The sequence below is a fragment of the Astyanax mexicanus genome, chromosome 2 (genome assembly GCF_023375975.1).
Source record: "Astyanax mexicanus isolate ESR-SI-001 chromosome 2, AstMex3_surface, whole genome shotgun sequence".
NCBI lineage: Eukaryota > Metazoa > Chordata > Actinopteri > Characiformes > Acestrorhamphidae > Astyanax > Astyanax mexicanus.
Window position 1 is genome coordinate 18007501 of NC_064409.1, and position 13896 is coordinate 18021396.

Genomic DNA, 13896 nt, shown 5'->3' on the forward strand with positions numbered 1-13896 from the left:
AGATAGATAGATAGATAGATAGATAGAGGGAAAGAGAGAGAAAGAGAGAAAGAGAGAGAGAGATGCTAGGACTTTTGGTTCTAGTGTTTCTTCTTCTTGTGTGTTCCTACACAGTGCATTTTACAATAGAAAACTCAAACCTCTATAAAGTACGGCACAGGACTGAAAAAAGACTGACCCAAAAGACTGAAAAAGACAAGCTGTGTGCAGTCAAGCTCTTCCCACGCTGCTGCAATTCAGCACCAGAGATCCGGACAGCTCCCAGATTATTCACCCGAGCAGAGTCTTTATAAGTAACTCTGTCCACTCAGCTGCAATCTGGGCTATGGCCTTGAGCAGTTCTCTGCAGTCATACAAAAGCAGCCTCTCTGAATGAGGGAGAGAGAGAGAGAGAGAGACCTTCAGTCTAAAACTGAAAGCCAGGCACATGTCTCAAAATTACAGAGATTTGCTAAAATTACATTTATGAAATATTTACCGCTGTTAAACGTAATATATTTACTATATTTAGCCTGCAATGAAATATAAATACGCTTGTTTAATAATATCTCTGGCGTAGTTCTGCTCTTCCTGTGATCTTGCATTTCAGCGTTAAGCTCCACAGCAGGCATGCAGACAGCTCCTGCATCATTCACTCAGCCCAGCTCTTCCCCTGCTGCTGTGAGTCAGCACCACAGTAGGTGGACAGCTCCTACACCATTCACACAGTCCAGCAGCTCTTCTCCTGATACTGCAATTCAGCACCACCACAGGAGAACAGTGCCAGGGTTCTTCACTCTAATCCAGGGCTGTCCAATCTTTTCTGCACTGAGCCAGTGTGACTCTGTCCGAAGACGGAGCAATTGATTTAAGAAGTGTAATCAGGTGAGCTGCTGATTCCTCAGAATGAAAATCAGCAGCCACTTTGGACCTATGTGGATAATAAATGACTGTTTTAGTATTTGTAAAATGTGTACTTAATATAGCTCAAACCTGAGTTTACTGCTAAGAAAGCCCTAAAATATTAATCATAATATAATCTTAACCCATCCCCAAATTTACAGTAATCTAAACTTAATCTAACCTAACCTAAACTTGAACCCTAACCTTAACTACACTGTAAACCCAGAAGTTGTTTGAACTCAAACAAATTAAGTCTGTTTTACATAAAATTGGATATTTCTAAACAATACTCAACTATTTTGAGTTAGTTGAACATTCTTGGGCACATACACATTCAAACTGAGATCTCTGAGTTGAATCAACTTATAATAACTGAGTTTAGTCTGTTGCCATTAACAGCTTCTTTTCCATTGGCTTCTGTCACAATCGATTTGCATACTGGGTGTGTCCCCCAGTTTGTAGCACTCACCATCAGTGTGTAGTGATTCCCCCTGGGCTACCTTAGGTAAACTTGTAGATCATATATTACGATTAAATGCTTGGTCTCTGTGTTGTAGCTGTAGAACAAGCATCATTTACTGAGCTGCAGTGACTCTGTGTTCTCACTGTGCTCTCAGTTCTTTTAATTCGTTACTATTTTCTTTCATCTACTTTTCTAAGAGTATTTTAAAAAATGTTGAATGAAACCGGAAAGAAGACTAAATACAAGTTCAGGAAAATATGAATTTTAAATATATATGTATATGTATTTGTTAAGTTCATTGTACTTTAAAATTATATTACATGAACTTAAAATTTATTAGGTAATCGGTTACAACAAAAGTTTTGAGTTTAGTCAACTTATCGGGTTTTACAGTGTATAATCTAACCTTAACCATAAACATAACCATAATCAAGCCTTAACCTAACACCAACTCTACAGTAATCTAAACTTAATCTAACCTAAACTTAAACCCTAACCAATGCCAATGCAAAACTAATGCCAAATTTGCAGTAACCTAAACAAAATCTAATATAACCTAAACTTTAACTCAATCCCTAACCATAACCCTAAACATAACCTTACCTTAACCTAACCCCAAATTTGCGGGAACTCAAAATTAACGTAATCCAAACTAAACTTAAACCCCAGCCCTAACCTTAACTATAAACTAACCTTAACCTAACCCCAAATTTACAGTAACCTACACATAATATAATCGAACCTAAATTTAAACCCCAACCATAACCTTAACTATGACCTAACTTTAGCCTAACCCCAAATTTACAATAACCTAAACATAATCTAATCTATCCTAATTTTAAACTTAATCCCTAACCTCAAACATAATCTAACCTTAACCTAACCCCAAATTTACAGTAACCTAAACATAGTCTAATCTAACCTTAACTTAAACTTAATCCCTAACCATACCCTTAAACATAAACTAACCATAACCTAACGCCATATTTACAATCACCTAACCTTAATCTAACCTAACGTAAATTTAAACCTTAACTCTAACCCTAATCATAACCTTAGCCATAACCTACCCATAACCTAACCCCAAATTTACAGTAACCTAAACATAATCTAATCTAACTTAACCTTAAACCCTAACCATAACCTTAACCATAGCATAATCATAACTTAACTCCAAATTTACAATAACCTAAACTTAATATAGCATACATTTAAACGTAAACCCTACCCATAACCTTAAACAGAGTCTTACCTTAACCTAACCCCAAATGTAGAGTAACCTAAACTTAATTTTACCTAACTTAAACTTAATCCCTAACCCTAAACATAGTCTTACCTTAACCTAACTGTAACCAAATGTACAGTAACCTAAACGTAATCTAATCTAACATTAACTTAAACCCTAACCATAACCTTAACCATAGCATAATCATAACCTAAGCCCATGTTTACAGTAACCTAAACCCAATCTAACATAAATTTAAACTTAAATTCTACCCATAACCTTAAACATAGTCTTACCTTAACCTAACCCCAAATGTACAGTGACCTAAACTTAATCTAACCTAACCTAAACTTAAACCCTAACCATAACATAACCTTAACCTAACCTCATATATACAATAGCCTAAACTTAATCTAACCTAAACTTAAACCCTAACAATGACCTTATACATAGCCTAACCTTAACCTAACCTCATATTTATAACAACCCAACCTTAGTCTAACCTAACCTAAACTTAAACCCTAACCATAACCTTAACCATAACCTAACCTTAAATTAACTCCAAATTACAGTAACCTAAACATAATCTAATCTAACCTAAACTTAAACTTAATCCCTAATTATAACCTTAACCATAACCTAACCCCAAATTTACAGTAACCTAAATTTAATCTAATCTAACCTAAACGTTATCCCTAACCCTAACCATAAGCTTACCATAACTTAACCATAACCTAACCATAACATCTTAACCCTAAACCTAACTGTAAGCTAAATGTAATCTAAACTTAACTCTAACCTTATCTGATACCTAAACTAATCCAAGTAATCCCAAAGGGTTCATGTTCTTTTTCTTGCAACTGTATGCTTTTGTATTGATGCTCAAGTTGTGAACATTCACTTTTGCTACATTAGTTTACTCTGGGTAACTTTCTCTATTTTAACTCAAATACTACATGTTTGTGTACCATTTCATGCACCACTGGTTTCTACAGAAAGCAAACAAAACAAAAAATCAGATTAATAATCTGAAATTGAAGACCTCTGATCGAGACTGTTTCAGCAGCGCAGCTGGAACAGTGGAGCCCTTCCAGATCATTCACACAAACGCACTGAAGCTCTTTTCACGCTCAGCATCACAGCAGGAGCACGGCTCTCAGATTGTTCACCAGTTTCCCAGGCTGCCACAGTGACTGGAGGAGCATTGTGTCGGCTCTAACACACCCACTCCAAACCACTGAGGGGCTTGTTTTCATTGTCAATCAATGAGTCGGATCAAATGCCTTGCAAACTGTAAAACAGAAAACACGAAAAACATGCAATTTAATGGAAATGCAGGATGGTATCCTGCTAAAACACATAACAGTATGTTTCAGCACTGAAGCAAGTGGACAGCTCCACATTCATTCATCCTAACCCTGCAAATTCCTACTAATTTACCTAATTTTCAAATTTCATATATAAAATACAGAAAATAAGCAGTGTTTTACTTGTCATTCCCTTAAAAAAAAATCAGGTCCACACTGACTTTGGCAGATTGCTATTTTAACAGTACAGTGCTCCTGCCATTCTCAGCAGAGGAAATCTACTGAAACAGTAATGGTTTTTTCATTATTATTTTGTATTCTGATTTATTGATGTAAAAGTTGGTGTCTGCTGTGTGTGTCTATGTGTGTGTGTACTCAGCAGCTCATGTCTGGGTTGCCAAGATAGCGGTCAACATCTGACTGTTGTCTAGGTTGTTTTCAGTCAGTGGCACACCTGTGTTTTCCATTGCCAATAGAGCTGCAATAGAGGCTTGCCACAATTTTTTTTCATTTTTCCTCAGTCTCAATGAACCAACTTTAGACTACATTTATGGATTACAATATGGTAAACAATGTTTACAGACAGTGATTTCTGCAAGTGTTCCTGAGCCCATGCACTGATTTCAATACAGTATAGATTCAGTACAGCCTGTTTTTAAAGCAGTACCGCCTGAGAGCCCGAAGATCTTACTGATGCAACTCAGGTAAGAAAGTAGAAATACTCTAAACTAAAACTCTAACCATAACCTAACCCCATATTTACAATACCCCAATCTTAATCTAACCTAACCTAAACTTAAACCCTAACCATAACCTTAACCCAACCCCAAATATACAGTAACCTAAACATAATCTAATCTAATCTAACCTAAATTTAAACTTAATCCCTAACCATAGCCTTAACCATAACCTTAACCATAATCATAATCTAACCTTAACCTAACCCCAAATATACAGTAACCTAAACATAATCTAATCTAACCTAAACCTAAACTTAATCCCTAACCATAACCTTAAACATAACCTTAACCATAATCATAATCTAACCTTAACCTAACCCCAAATCTACAGTAACCTAAACATAATCTAATCTAACCTAAACCTAAACTTAATCCCTAACCATAACCTTAACCATAACCTTAACCATAACCATAATCTAACCTTAACCTAACCCCAAATCTACAGTAATCTAAACAGGATTTTTGTGATTTATTGCATTACATTTTAGCCTGTCGTTTGCTTATGCTTTTATTCTGAATTATTTCATTTCTTCCTTATTAAATCTTATATTGTTTGCTTGTTTTTTTATAATTTAAACATATTTTTCAGTCCCTATAATTTTGTAAATGCTCGGCTGCATTGTATGCATGTATTTACAGAGTGGAAATAAAGGTTGATTGATTGATTGATTGATTGATTGATTGATGTATAAATTGCTTCTAATATAACTGTTTTCATATTTATTACTTACATCCATTTTTTTCGCTCTGCATTCCCGTGTAGAAATGCATATTTTGAATGTAAATGACTCTGAATGGTGGTGAGCAGGCACTGTGACTGAAGGCAGTTTTCCACCAGAGCCGTTTCTCCCTCCGTCGGAATTTTTTAGGATTACAGCATAAGAGGGACGTTTTTAAAATGGAAAATAGTGCATGAATTGACAGTGAATTAGTGAGCTCGGATGCGTAAGTTGGCTGCTGTCCAGGCGCTTTATTGGCAGCAGGTCAGGTGGGATACCGCAGCTTTTCGGCTTGGCTTTCACTGCATTAATTCTATCCAGGAGACAGGGCATGAGCTGTGGCCCTACATATGTTTTACACTCCAAATCCCCAACGGTGGCATGAGATGCCCGTATTAATCGCTGTGTGTGTGCATGTGTGTGTGTGGTTAAATAATGTGTGTGTGATTGTGGGCATTTACAGACATATGAAAAAGTTTGGGCACTTCTATTAATCTTAATCATTTTTAGTTCTAAATATTTGGGTGTTTGTAGCAGCCATTTCAGTTTGATATATCTAATAACTGATGGACACAGTAATATTTCAGGATTGAAATGGGGTTTATTGTAACAGAAAATTTGCAATATGCATTAAACCAAAATTTGACCGGTGCAAAAGTATGGGCACCCTTATCATTTTATTGATTTGAATACTCCTAACTACTTTTTACTGACTTACTGAAGCACAAAATTGGTTTGGTAACCTCATTGAGCTTTGAACTTCATAGCCAGGTGTATCCAATCATGAGAAAAGGTTTTAAGGTGGCCAATTGCAAGTTGTTCCCCTATTTGAATCTCCTCTGAAGAGTGGCATCATGGGCTCATCAAAACAACTCTCAAATGATCTAAAAACAAAGATTGTTCAGCATAGTTGTTCAGGGGAAGGATACAAAAAGTTGTCTCAGAGATTTAACCTGTCAGTTTCCACTGTGAGGAACATAGTAAGGAAATGGAAGACCACAGGGACTGTTAAGCCCAGAAGTGGCAGGTCAAGAAAAATATCAGAAAGGCAGAGAAGAAGAATGGTGAGAACAGTCAAGGACAATCCACAGACCACCTCCAAAGAGCTGCAGCATCATCTTGCTGCAGATGGTGTCACTGTGCATCGGTCAACAATACAGCGCACTTTGCACAAGGAGAAGCTGTATGGGAGAGTGATGCAAAAGAAGCCATTTCTGCAAAAGCACGCCACAAACAGAGTCACCTGAGGTATGCTTTTGAAATGTCTTTTTTGTTATTTCAGCCATTTCTCATTTTCTGCAAATAAATGCTCTAAATGACCATACTATACCTATAAAAAGCAAAATCAGAGATTCAGATTTACTGTTTATACTGTTTATTTTCTGTCAGAAATTAAATAAAACGCTTTGGATGCTACAGAAAACCCAAACTTCATCACATGTACGTGTTCACAGCAACCCAGCAAAATCAGCCCATTAAAACTGCACACATTTTCACTGGTTCCCAGTTTGTTCTGCAATTATTCAAATGAGCTCATTAAATCCTGCTCTTCACTCCACTGATAGCATTGTTTTGGAGGCAGAAACCAGTTGTAATGATGAAGCGCTACACCCTGCAGGAGAGAGGGCAGTGGGAGGAACAGAGCTTCTAGTGCCCCCTATAGACCACCATAAAAAATAAAAAGCACCTCTGAGGAACATATCAGAACTCCACCTCCTCAACCCTGCCCCGCCCCTGACTTCCTCCACAACCTCCACCCTTGCCTTCTTGCTTTTTTTCTCTCTCCTCCCCTTTACTCTTTCTCTGTCTCATTATTTCCTATCTGCTGCCTCCTTTTCCTTCTCTATACTGGCTTTTTCTTTTTCCTCTTTAAAACCTTTATCCCTTGCTTCCCTAACATCTCTAAAATCTTCTTGCTCATTACTTCCTCTTTACTGTCTCTGTATGTCCCTGCATTATCCCTTGCTTTCCTACCTATCCATTTCCCCCTCACTTCCTCTTCTCTCTGCTGCTTCTACACTTCCCTGCCTCCTTACTCCTTATTCCCTTCTTTATCCTCCTTACTGCCCTGCTCTCCTCTCTTTCCTCCTCATTTCCCTTTTCCTACATACTTCCTCCCTCTCTCTACTTCTCGCTTCCCTTACTCTTTGTCCTGCCTCCATTGTCCAGCTTCCTAACCTACATCTGCTTCCTAATTCCCTTCATTTATTGCATGCCTACTTTCTTTTTTATTTCCTGTTTACTCCTGACTTTTCTACCTTCCTCCTCCTCCCAATCCTGCTTCCTTATTCTTTTCCCTTTTCTTGCCCTCTGTACCTCCTGACTCCTTCTCTCTATTTCCTCCCAATAACTTTCTCTATCGATCTCCCTCCCTCTCCCTTTCCTGTCCTTTTATCTCCCCCTCTCCATTCTCCTTTTTTATCGCACCCAACCGTATTCTTTATTTCTTTGTTTCTTCCTCTCACTCATTTCCTCTTTCTCTTATTCTCTCCCACACTTGCTCCCTCTTCCTCTGCCTCTCTATTTTTTATTAGTGGGAATAAAAGCCTGCTGTAGAATTGAGTTGTGTGTGTGTGTGTGCAGTACTCTGAGGCAGTGGTGCGCAGTGGCAGTGCTGGGTAATGCTGTACTTAGTGGGGAGCCGCTCTTGATGTGGCAGTTTGTGATCATCTCAGCGTTGACCTTTCCCTGCGCTCTGCTTTGATCTTTCTGCAAGCTCTTCCTCCTCTTTATTGGTGTTGGGATTTGACTTTGAACTCCCACTGCGGCGTTTCTGTCTCTGTATATCTGTCTCTGTTTCTCGCTCCGTTTCTGCTGCGTCACTTTTACAGTACAAAGTGATGAAGGTGTGCCGTGAATAGAAGCGGGGCTACAGACGGATCTGCTGGGCAGGAAGTTTTCAATAACTTTTCAAAGGTGTTTAAATACTTTACTCACATAATTGCTTTATTGTTGTGCAAAATAGCATTCACTAACAGCAGTTAAGAGCTTCAATATGGTGGGTATCAGCTTCACTAGAATAATTCATAATATTCGTTTTAGGTTGGGGTTATTAGTCTCAAGCTAGAGGTTATTAGTTTTACTGTTAAAGTCTATTAGCTTTATTGTAGTGGTGATTAGTTTTTACTATAGTGGTGATTAGTTTTTACTGTAGCAGTATTTAGTTTCACTGTAGACACTATGAGCTTAACTGTAGTGGTGATACATTTTTACTGTAGTGGTGATTAGTTTTTACTATAGTGGTGATTAGTTTTTACTATAGTGGTGATTAGTTTTTATTGTAGCCGTATTTAGTTTCACTGTAGACACTATGAGCTTAACTGTAGTGGTGATACATTTTTACTGTAGTGGTGATTAGTTTTTACTACAGTGGTGATTAGTTTTTACTATAGTGGTGATTAGTTTTTACTGTAGCAGTATTTAGTTTCACTGTAGACACTATGAGCTTAACTGTAGTGGTGATAATTTTTTACTGTAGTGGTGATTAGTTTTTACTGTAGTGGTGATTAGTTTTTACTATAGTGGTGATTAGTTTTTACTGTAGCAGTATTTAGTTTCACTGTAGACACTATGAGCTTAACTGTAGTGGTGATACATTTTTACTGTAGTGGTGATTAGTTTTTACTACAGTGGTGATTAGTTTTTACTATAGTGGTGATTAGTTTTTACTGTAGCAGTATTTAGTTTCACTGTAGACACTATGAGCTTAACTGTAGTGGTGATACATTTTTACTGTAGTGGTGATTAGTTTTTACTATAGTGGTGATTAGTTTTTACTATAGTGGTGATTAGTTTTTATTGTAGCCGTATTTAGTTTCACTGTAGACACTATGAGCTTAACTGTAGTGGTGATACATTTTTACTGTAGTGGTGATTAGTTTTTACTACAGTGGTGATTAGTTTTTACTATAGTGGTGATTAGTTTTTACTGTAGCAGTATTTAGTTTCACTGTAGACACTATGAGCTTAACTGTAGTGGTGATAATTTTTTACTGTAGTGGTGATTAGTTTTTACTATAGTGGTGATTAGTTTTTACTATAGTGGTGATTAGTTTTTACTGTAGCCGTATTTAGTTTCACTGTAGACACTATTAGCTTAACTGTAGTGGTGATACATTTTTACTGTAGTGGTGATTAGTTTTTACTGTAGTGGTGATTAGTTTTTACTATAGTGGTGATTAGTTTTTACTATAGTGGTGATTAGTTTTTACTGTAGCAGTATTTAGTTTCACTGTAGACACTATTAGCTTTACTGTAGTGGTTATACATTTTTACTGTAGTGGTGATTAGTTTTTACTATAGTGGTGATTAGTTTTTACTATAGTGGAGATTAGTTTTTACTGTAGCAGTATTTAGTTTCACTGTAGACACTATTAGCTTTACTGTAGTGGTTATACATTTTTACTGTAGTGGTGATTAGTTTTTACTATAGTGGTGATTAGTTTTTACTATAGTGGTGATTAGTTTTTACTGTAGTGGTGATTGTTTTTTCTGTAGTGGTGATTCGTTTTTACTGTAGTTGTGATTAATTGTACTGTCGATACTATTAGCCTAACTGAAGTGGTAATTAGTTTTTACTGTAATGGTGATTAGGATTTACCGTAGTGGTGTTTACTTTCACTGTAGACACTCTTAGCTAGATAGATACTATTAGCGTTACTGTAGTGGTGATTAGTTTTTACTGTTTTGGTGATTATTTTTTTATGTAGTCATGATTGTTTTTACCTTTGTGGTGATTAGTTTTTGCTGTAGTGGTGTTAATTTGACTGTAGACACTATTAGCTTTACTGTAGTGTTGATTATTTTTTACTTAAGTGGTGATTAGTTTTTACTGTAGCTGTGATTCATTTTTTACTGTAATGGTGATGCATTTTTACTGTAGTGGTGATTAGTTTTAACTGTGGTGGTGTTTACCTTCACTGTAGATAATATTATATGTTCTGTAGTGGTGATTAGTTTTTACTGTAGTTCTGATTAGTTTTTATTGTAGTGGTGATTTTTTTTACTATAGTGGTGAGTAGTTTTTACTGTAGTGGTGTTTAATTTTACTATAGAGACTATTGGCTTTACTATAGTGGTGATTAGTTTTTACTGTAGAAGTGATTAGTTTTTATTGTAATGGTGATTAGTTTTTACTATAATGGTGATTTGTTTCACTGTAGACACTATTTGCTTTACTGTTGTGGTGATTAGTTTATACTGTAGTGATTAGTTTCACTCTATGGATGACTAGTTTTTGTTTAGTTTCACTGTATTGATGTTTAGTTTCAATATTGTGGTGTTTAGTTTCAGTATCGTGGTGTTTAGTTTCACATCAGTTTTAATTAGTTTCATAGTAGTTGTGATTAGTTTCACTGTATTGGTGTTTTGTTTCTCTGTAGTTTTGATTAGTTTCACTGTATTGGTGTTGGTTGTACTGTTTTACAGTTTTACTATAGTGGTGATCAGTGTTACTGCAGTTATGAGTAATAGGTTAATGGGCTTTAGAGATTATTAGTTTCACTGTAGTGGTGATTAGTTTTACCGCATAGATTATTCGTTTCATGGTTTAGTTTCACTGTAGTGGTGATTAGTTTCATTGTAGTGATGATTAGTTTTACGGCATGGATTATTGGCTTTATTGCTAAGTAGTTGCTAACTGTAGTTGTGATTAGTTTCACTGTAGTGGTGATTACTTTTCCTGCAGTCCTCAGTTTCACTCTACTTGTTATTCATTTCATTGCTGTGGTGATTAGTGCTACAGCTACAGTGTAATATCACTGTAGCTGTGATTTGTTTTAATGCATGCTTTAATAATTAATAATTTCTGCTTTATTAAAATCACTGTAGCAGGTATTAGTTCTAATGCAGTGGTGATTACTAAAGTTGCAGCACTATAGTGACAAATCCTTTCACTGCAGTGGTGATTAACTGTAGTTACACTGTAGCTGTTATGAAATGCCCTGTAGCACTCATTAGCGACTATGTAGCAATTAGTAGTTTCACTGTAGCGGGTATTACCCTGGTTCTCATCAGGAAATAAGACACATAGTTATAGAACATAATTGTTGATAAAACTAAGAACCTTCTCATATTGGTATTGGCCATGATTGGTACTGATTTATACTGGTGGTCCAGTTGGCAGCTTCTTTAGATTAGTATGGCCAAGCACTGCCTGATTTGACCAGAAGGATCTACTGGACAGGCAGATTTTATAATGTTGCTACAGCTTGCTGGCAAAAGCACAACAGCCATGGTCAGCATACTGCACCATGCCCATCAGATGGTCCGTGTAGATGTGGGCGGAGCATATGGGGCTGAGGTGTGGGTGTAATTAGTGAGGCTCAATGAGGTGGAACTCTCTGGTATCTGAGGAAACAGCCGTAGATAATCAGCTGAAAGAAGATGAGCATGTTTTATCCTGTGTGGACGAATGTAAACAGGTGTGTGGAGTCTCTGTGGAGCCGGATGCTTTCAGGTGCGGTTCTCAGTGTGGGCACGAGACCAATAAGAGCAAATGACGGGGGTCTATTTCTGCCCGGTGCCGATATAGATTCACTGCAGCCGCAGAGAGCCGCTGAATGGCAGGAGCAGCCAGGATATAATCTAATGCTGTTATTTCAGCTCTAATGGAGAAAAATCATTGACATAAAAGCATGTGCTCAGAAACCGGACTCAAATAATCACTTATTACCTGAGAAAGCAGAGCGGTGGACAAAAGGAAAGAGTGTGAGAGAGAAAAAGAGAGAAAATTGAGTTTTCTCTGGAATTTTCTCTATAATGTTCTCTATTTCTCTCTTTTCATCCACCATATTTCCTCTCTTTCTGCATCTCTCACCTGTAAATATATATATATATATATATATATATACAGCTCTGGAAAAAAAAATGAAGAGACCACTTCAGTTTGCTACTTATAGGTACACGTTTAAGTAAAATGAACGTTGCTCTTTTTTTCTATTAACCACGGAGAACATTTCTCCTAAAGTCCAAAAACAACTACTGTCATTTAGAGAATTTACTTGCAAAAAATTAGAAACGTCTGAAATAACAAAAAAGATGCAGAGCTTTCAGACCTCAAATAATGCAAAGAAAACAAAAAACAAGTTCATATTCATAAAGTTTTAAGAGTTCAGAAATCAATATTTGGTGGAATAACCCCGGTTTTTAATCACAGTTTTCATGCATCTTGGCATGTTCTCCTCCACCAATCTTACACACTGCTTTTGGATAACTTTATGGCACTCCTGGTGCAAAAATTCAAGCAGTTCAGCTTGGAAAATCATCATCATAAAATGGTCTTTTATTTTTTTCCAGAGATGTATATATATTCTCTCTCTCTCTCTCTCTCTCTCTCTCTCTCTCTCTCTCTCTCTCTCTCTCTCTCTCTCTCTCCTCTATTGTTCTCTTTCTCTTCCTGATCTCTTATCTCTATCTCATCACCTTCTCCAATTCCTTTCCTCTATTTACTCTATCTATCTTTCTGTTTCTCTCTCTTTTTTCTCTCTCCCTCCTCTCTTTTCCTTTTTGATCCCATTTCCCTCTGCTTTATTTTCCTTTTCCTCTCTTAAAACCAAATCTCTCTCTCCCTATCTCTCTCTCTTTCTTTCTCGTTCTTTCTACTTATATATTTTTATTTTTTTTCTCCAGTCCTGCTCTTGGGTTCTCTCTCTCTTTCTTTGCCTGTCCTCTCCCTATCATGCTCTTACATTCTCCTGCTGTTTTTGTTGTTCAATTTTCATCCATATTTTCCTTTTCTGAACTCCCTTTTTTTCTCTTTCTCTTTTTTCCCTCTCAAAATTTCTCTCTCTGTGTGTACTTTCTCTCCCCTTTATGTAGTCTCTTTTTTTCTTCTCCCCAGTTCCTCTCTCTCATTCCCTCTACATTTCTTTACCTATATCTGTTGTTTCTTACTCCAATCTCTCTTCAGTTATATTTCTCTCTCTTTCTCTGTGTGTGTTTGTTAGTAGTAGGCAGTGTAACCATAAATAAATAAGACGCTATGTAATTACATGTGTTTTATTTGTAACTGCATAATTGCTATGTAATTACGTAATTATGTATAATTACGTAATTGCATAATTAATTACACCTTTTATGCCTGACGTAAATTCAGTAAGTTTCAGTGTGAGGAGAACTGATTGTAGTGCTGCTTTTCTCGTCTCTGGAGGAAACCGCTGCGTCTCAGATATAACTCACACAGACAGAAAAACACACAGCTGAGCTCCGGGATTTCTCCAGGATCTTTTCAGGATTTCTTAAAGATCGCTTCAGGATTTCTTTAAGATCTCGCCAGGGTTTCTTCAGGATCTTTTCAGGATTTCTTAAAGATCGCTTCAGGATTTCTTTAAGATCTCGCCAGGGTTTCTTCAGGATCTTTTCAGGATATCTTAAAGATCGCTTCAGGATTTCTTTAAGATCTCGCCAGGGTTTCTTCAGGATCTTTTCAGGATTTCTTAAAGATCGCTTCAGGATTTCTTTAAGATCTCGCCAGGGTTTCTTCAGGATCTTTTCAGGATATCTTAAAGATCGCTTCAGGATTTCTTTAAGATCTCGCCAGGGTTTCTTCAGGATCTTTTCA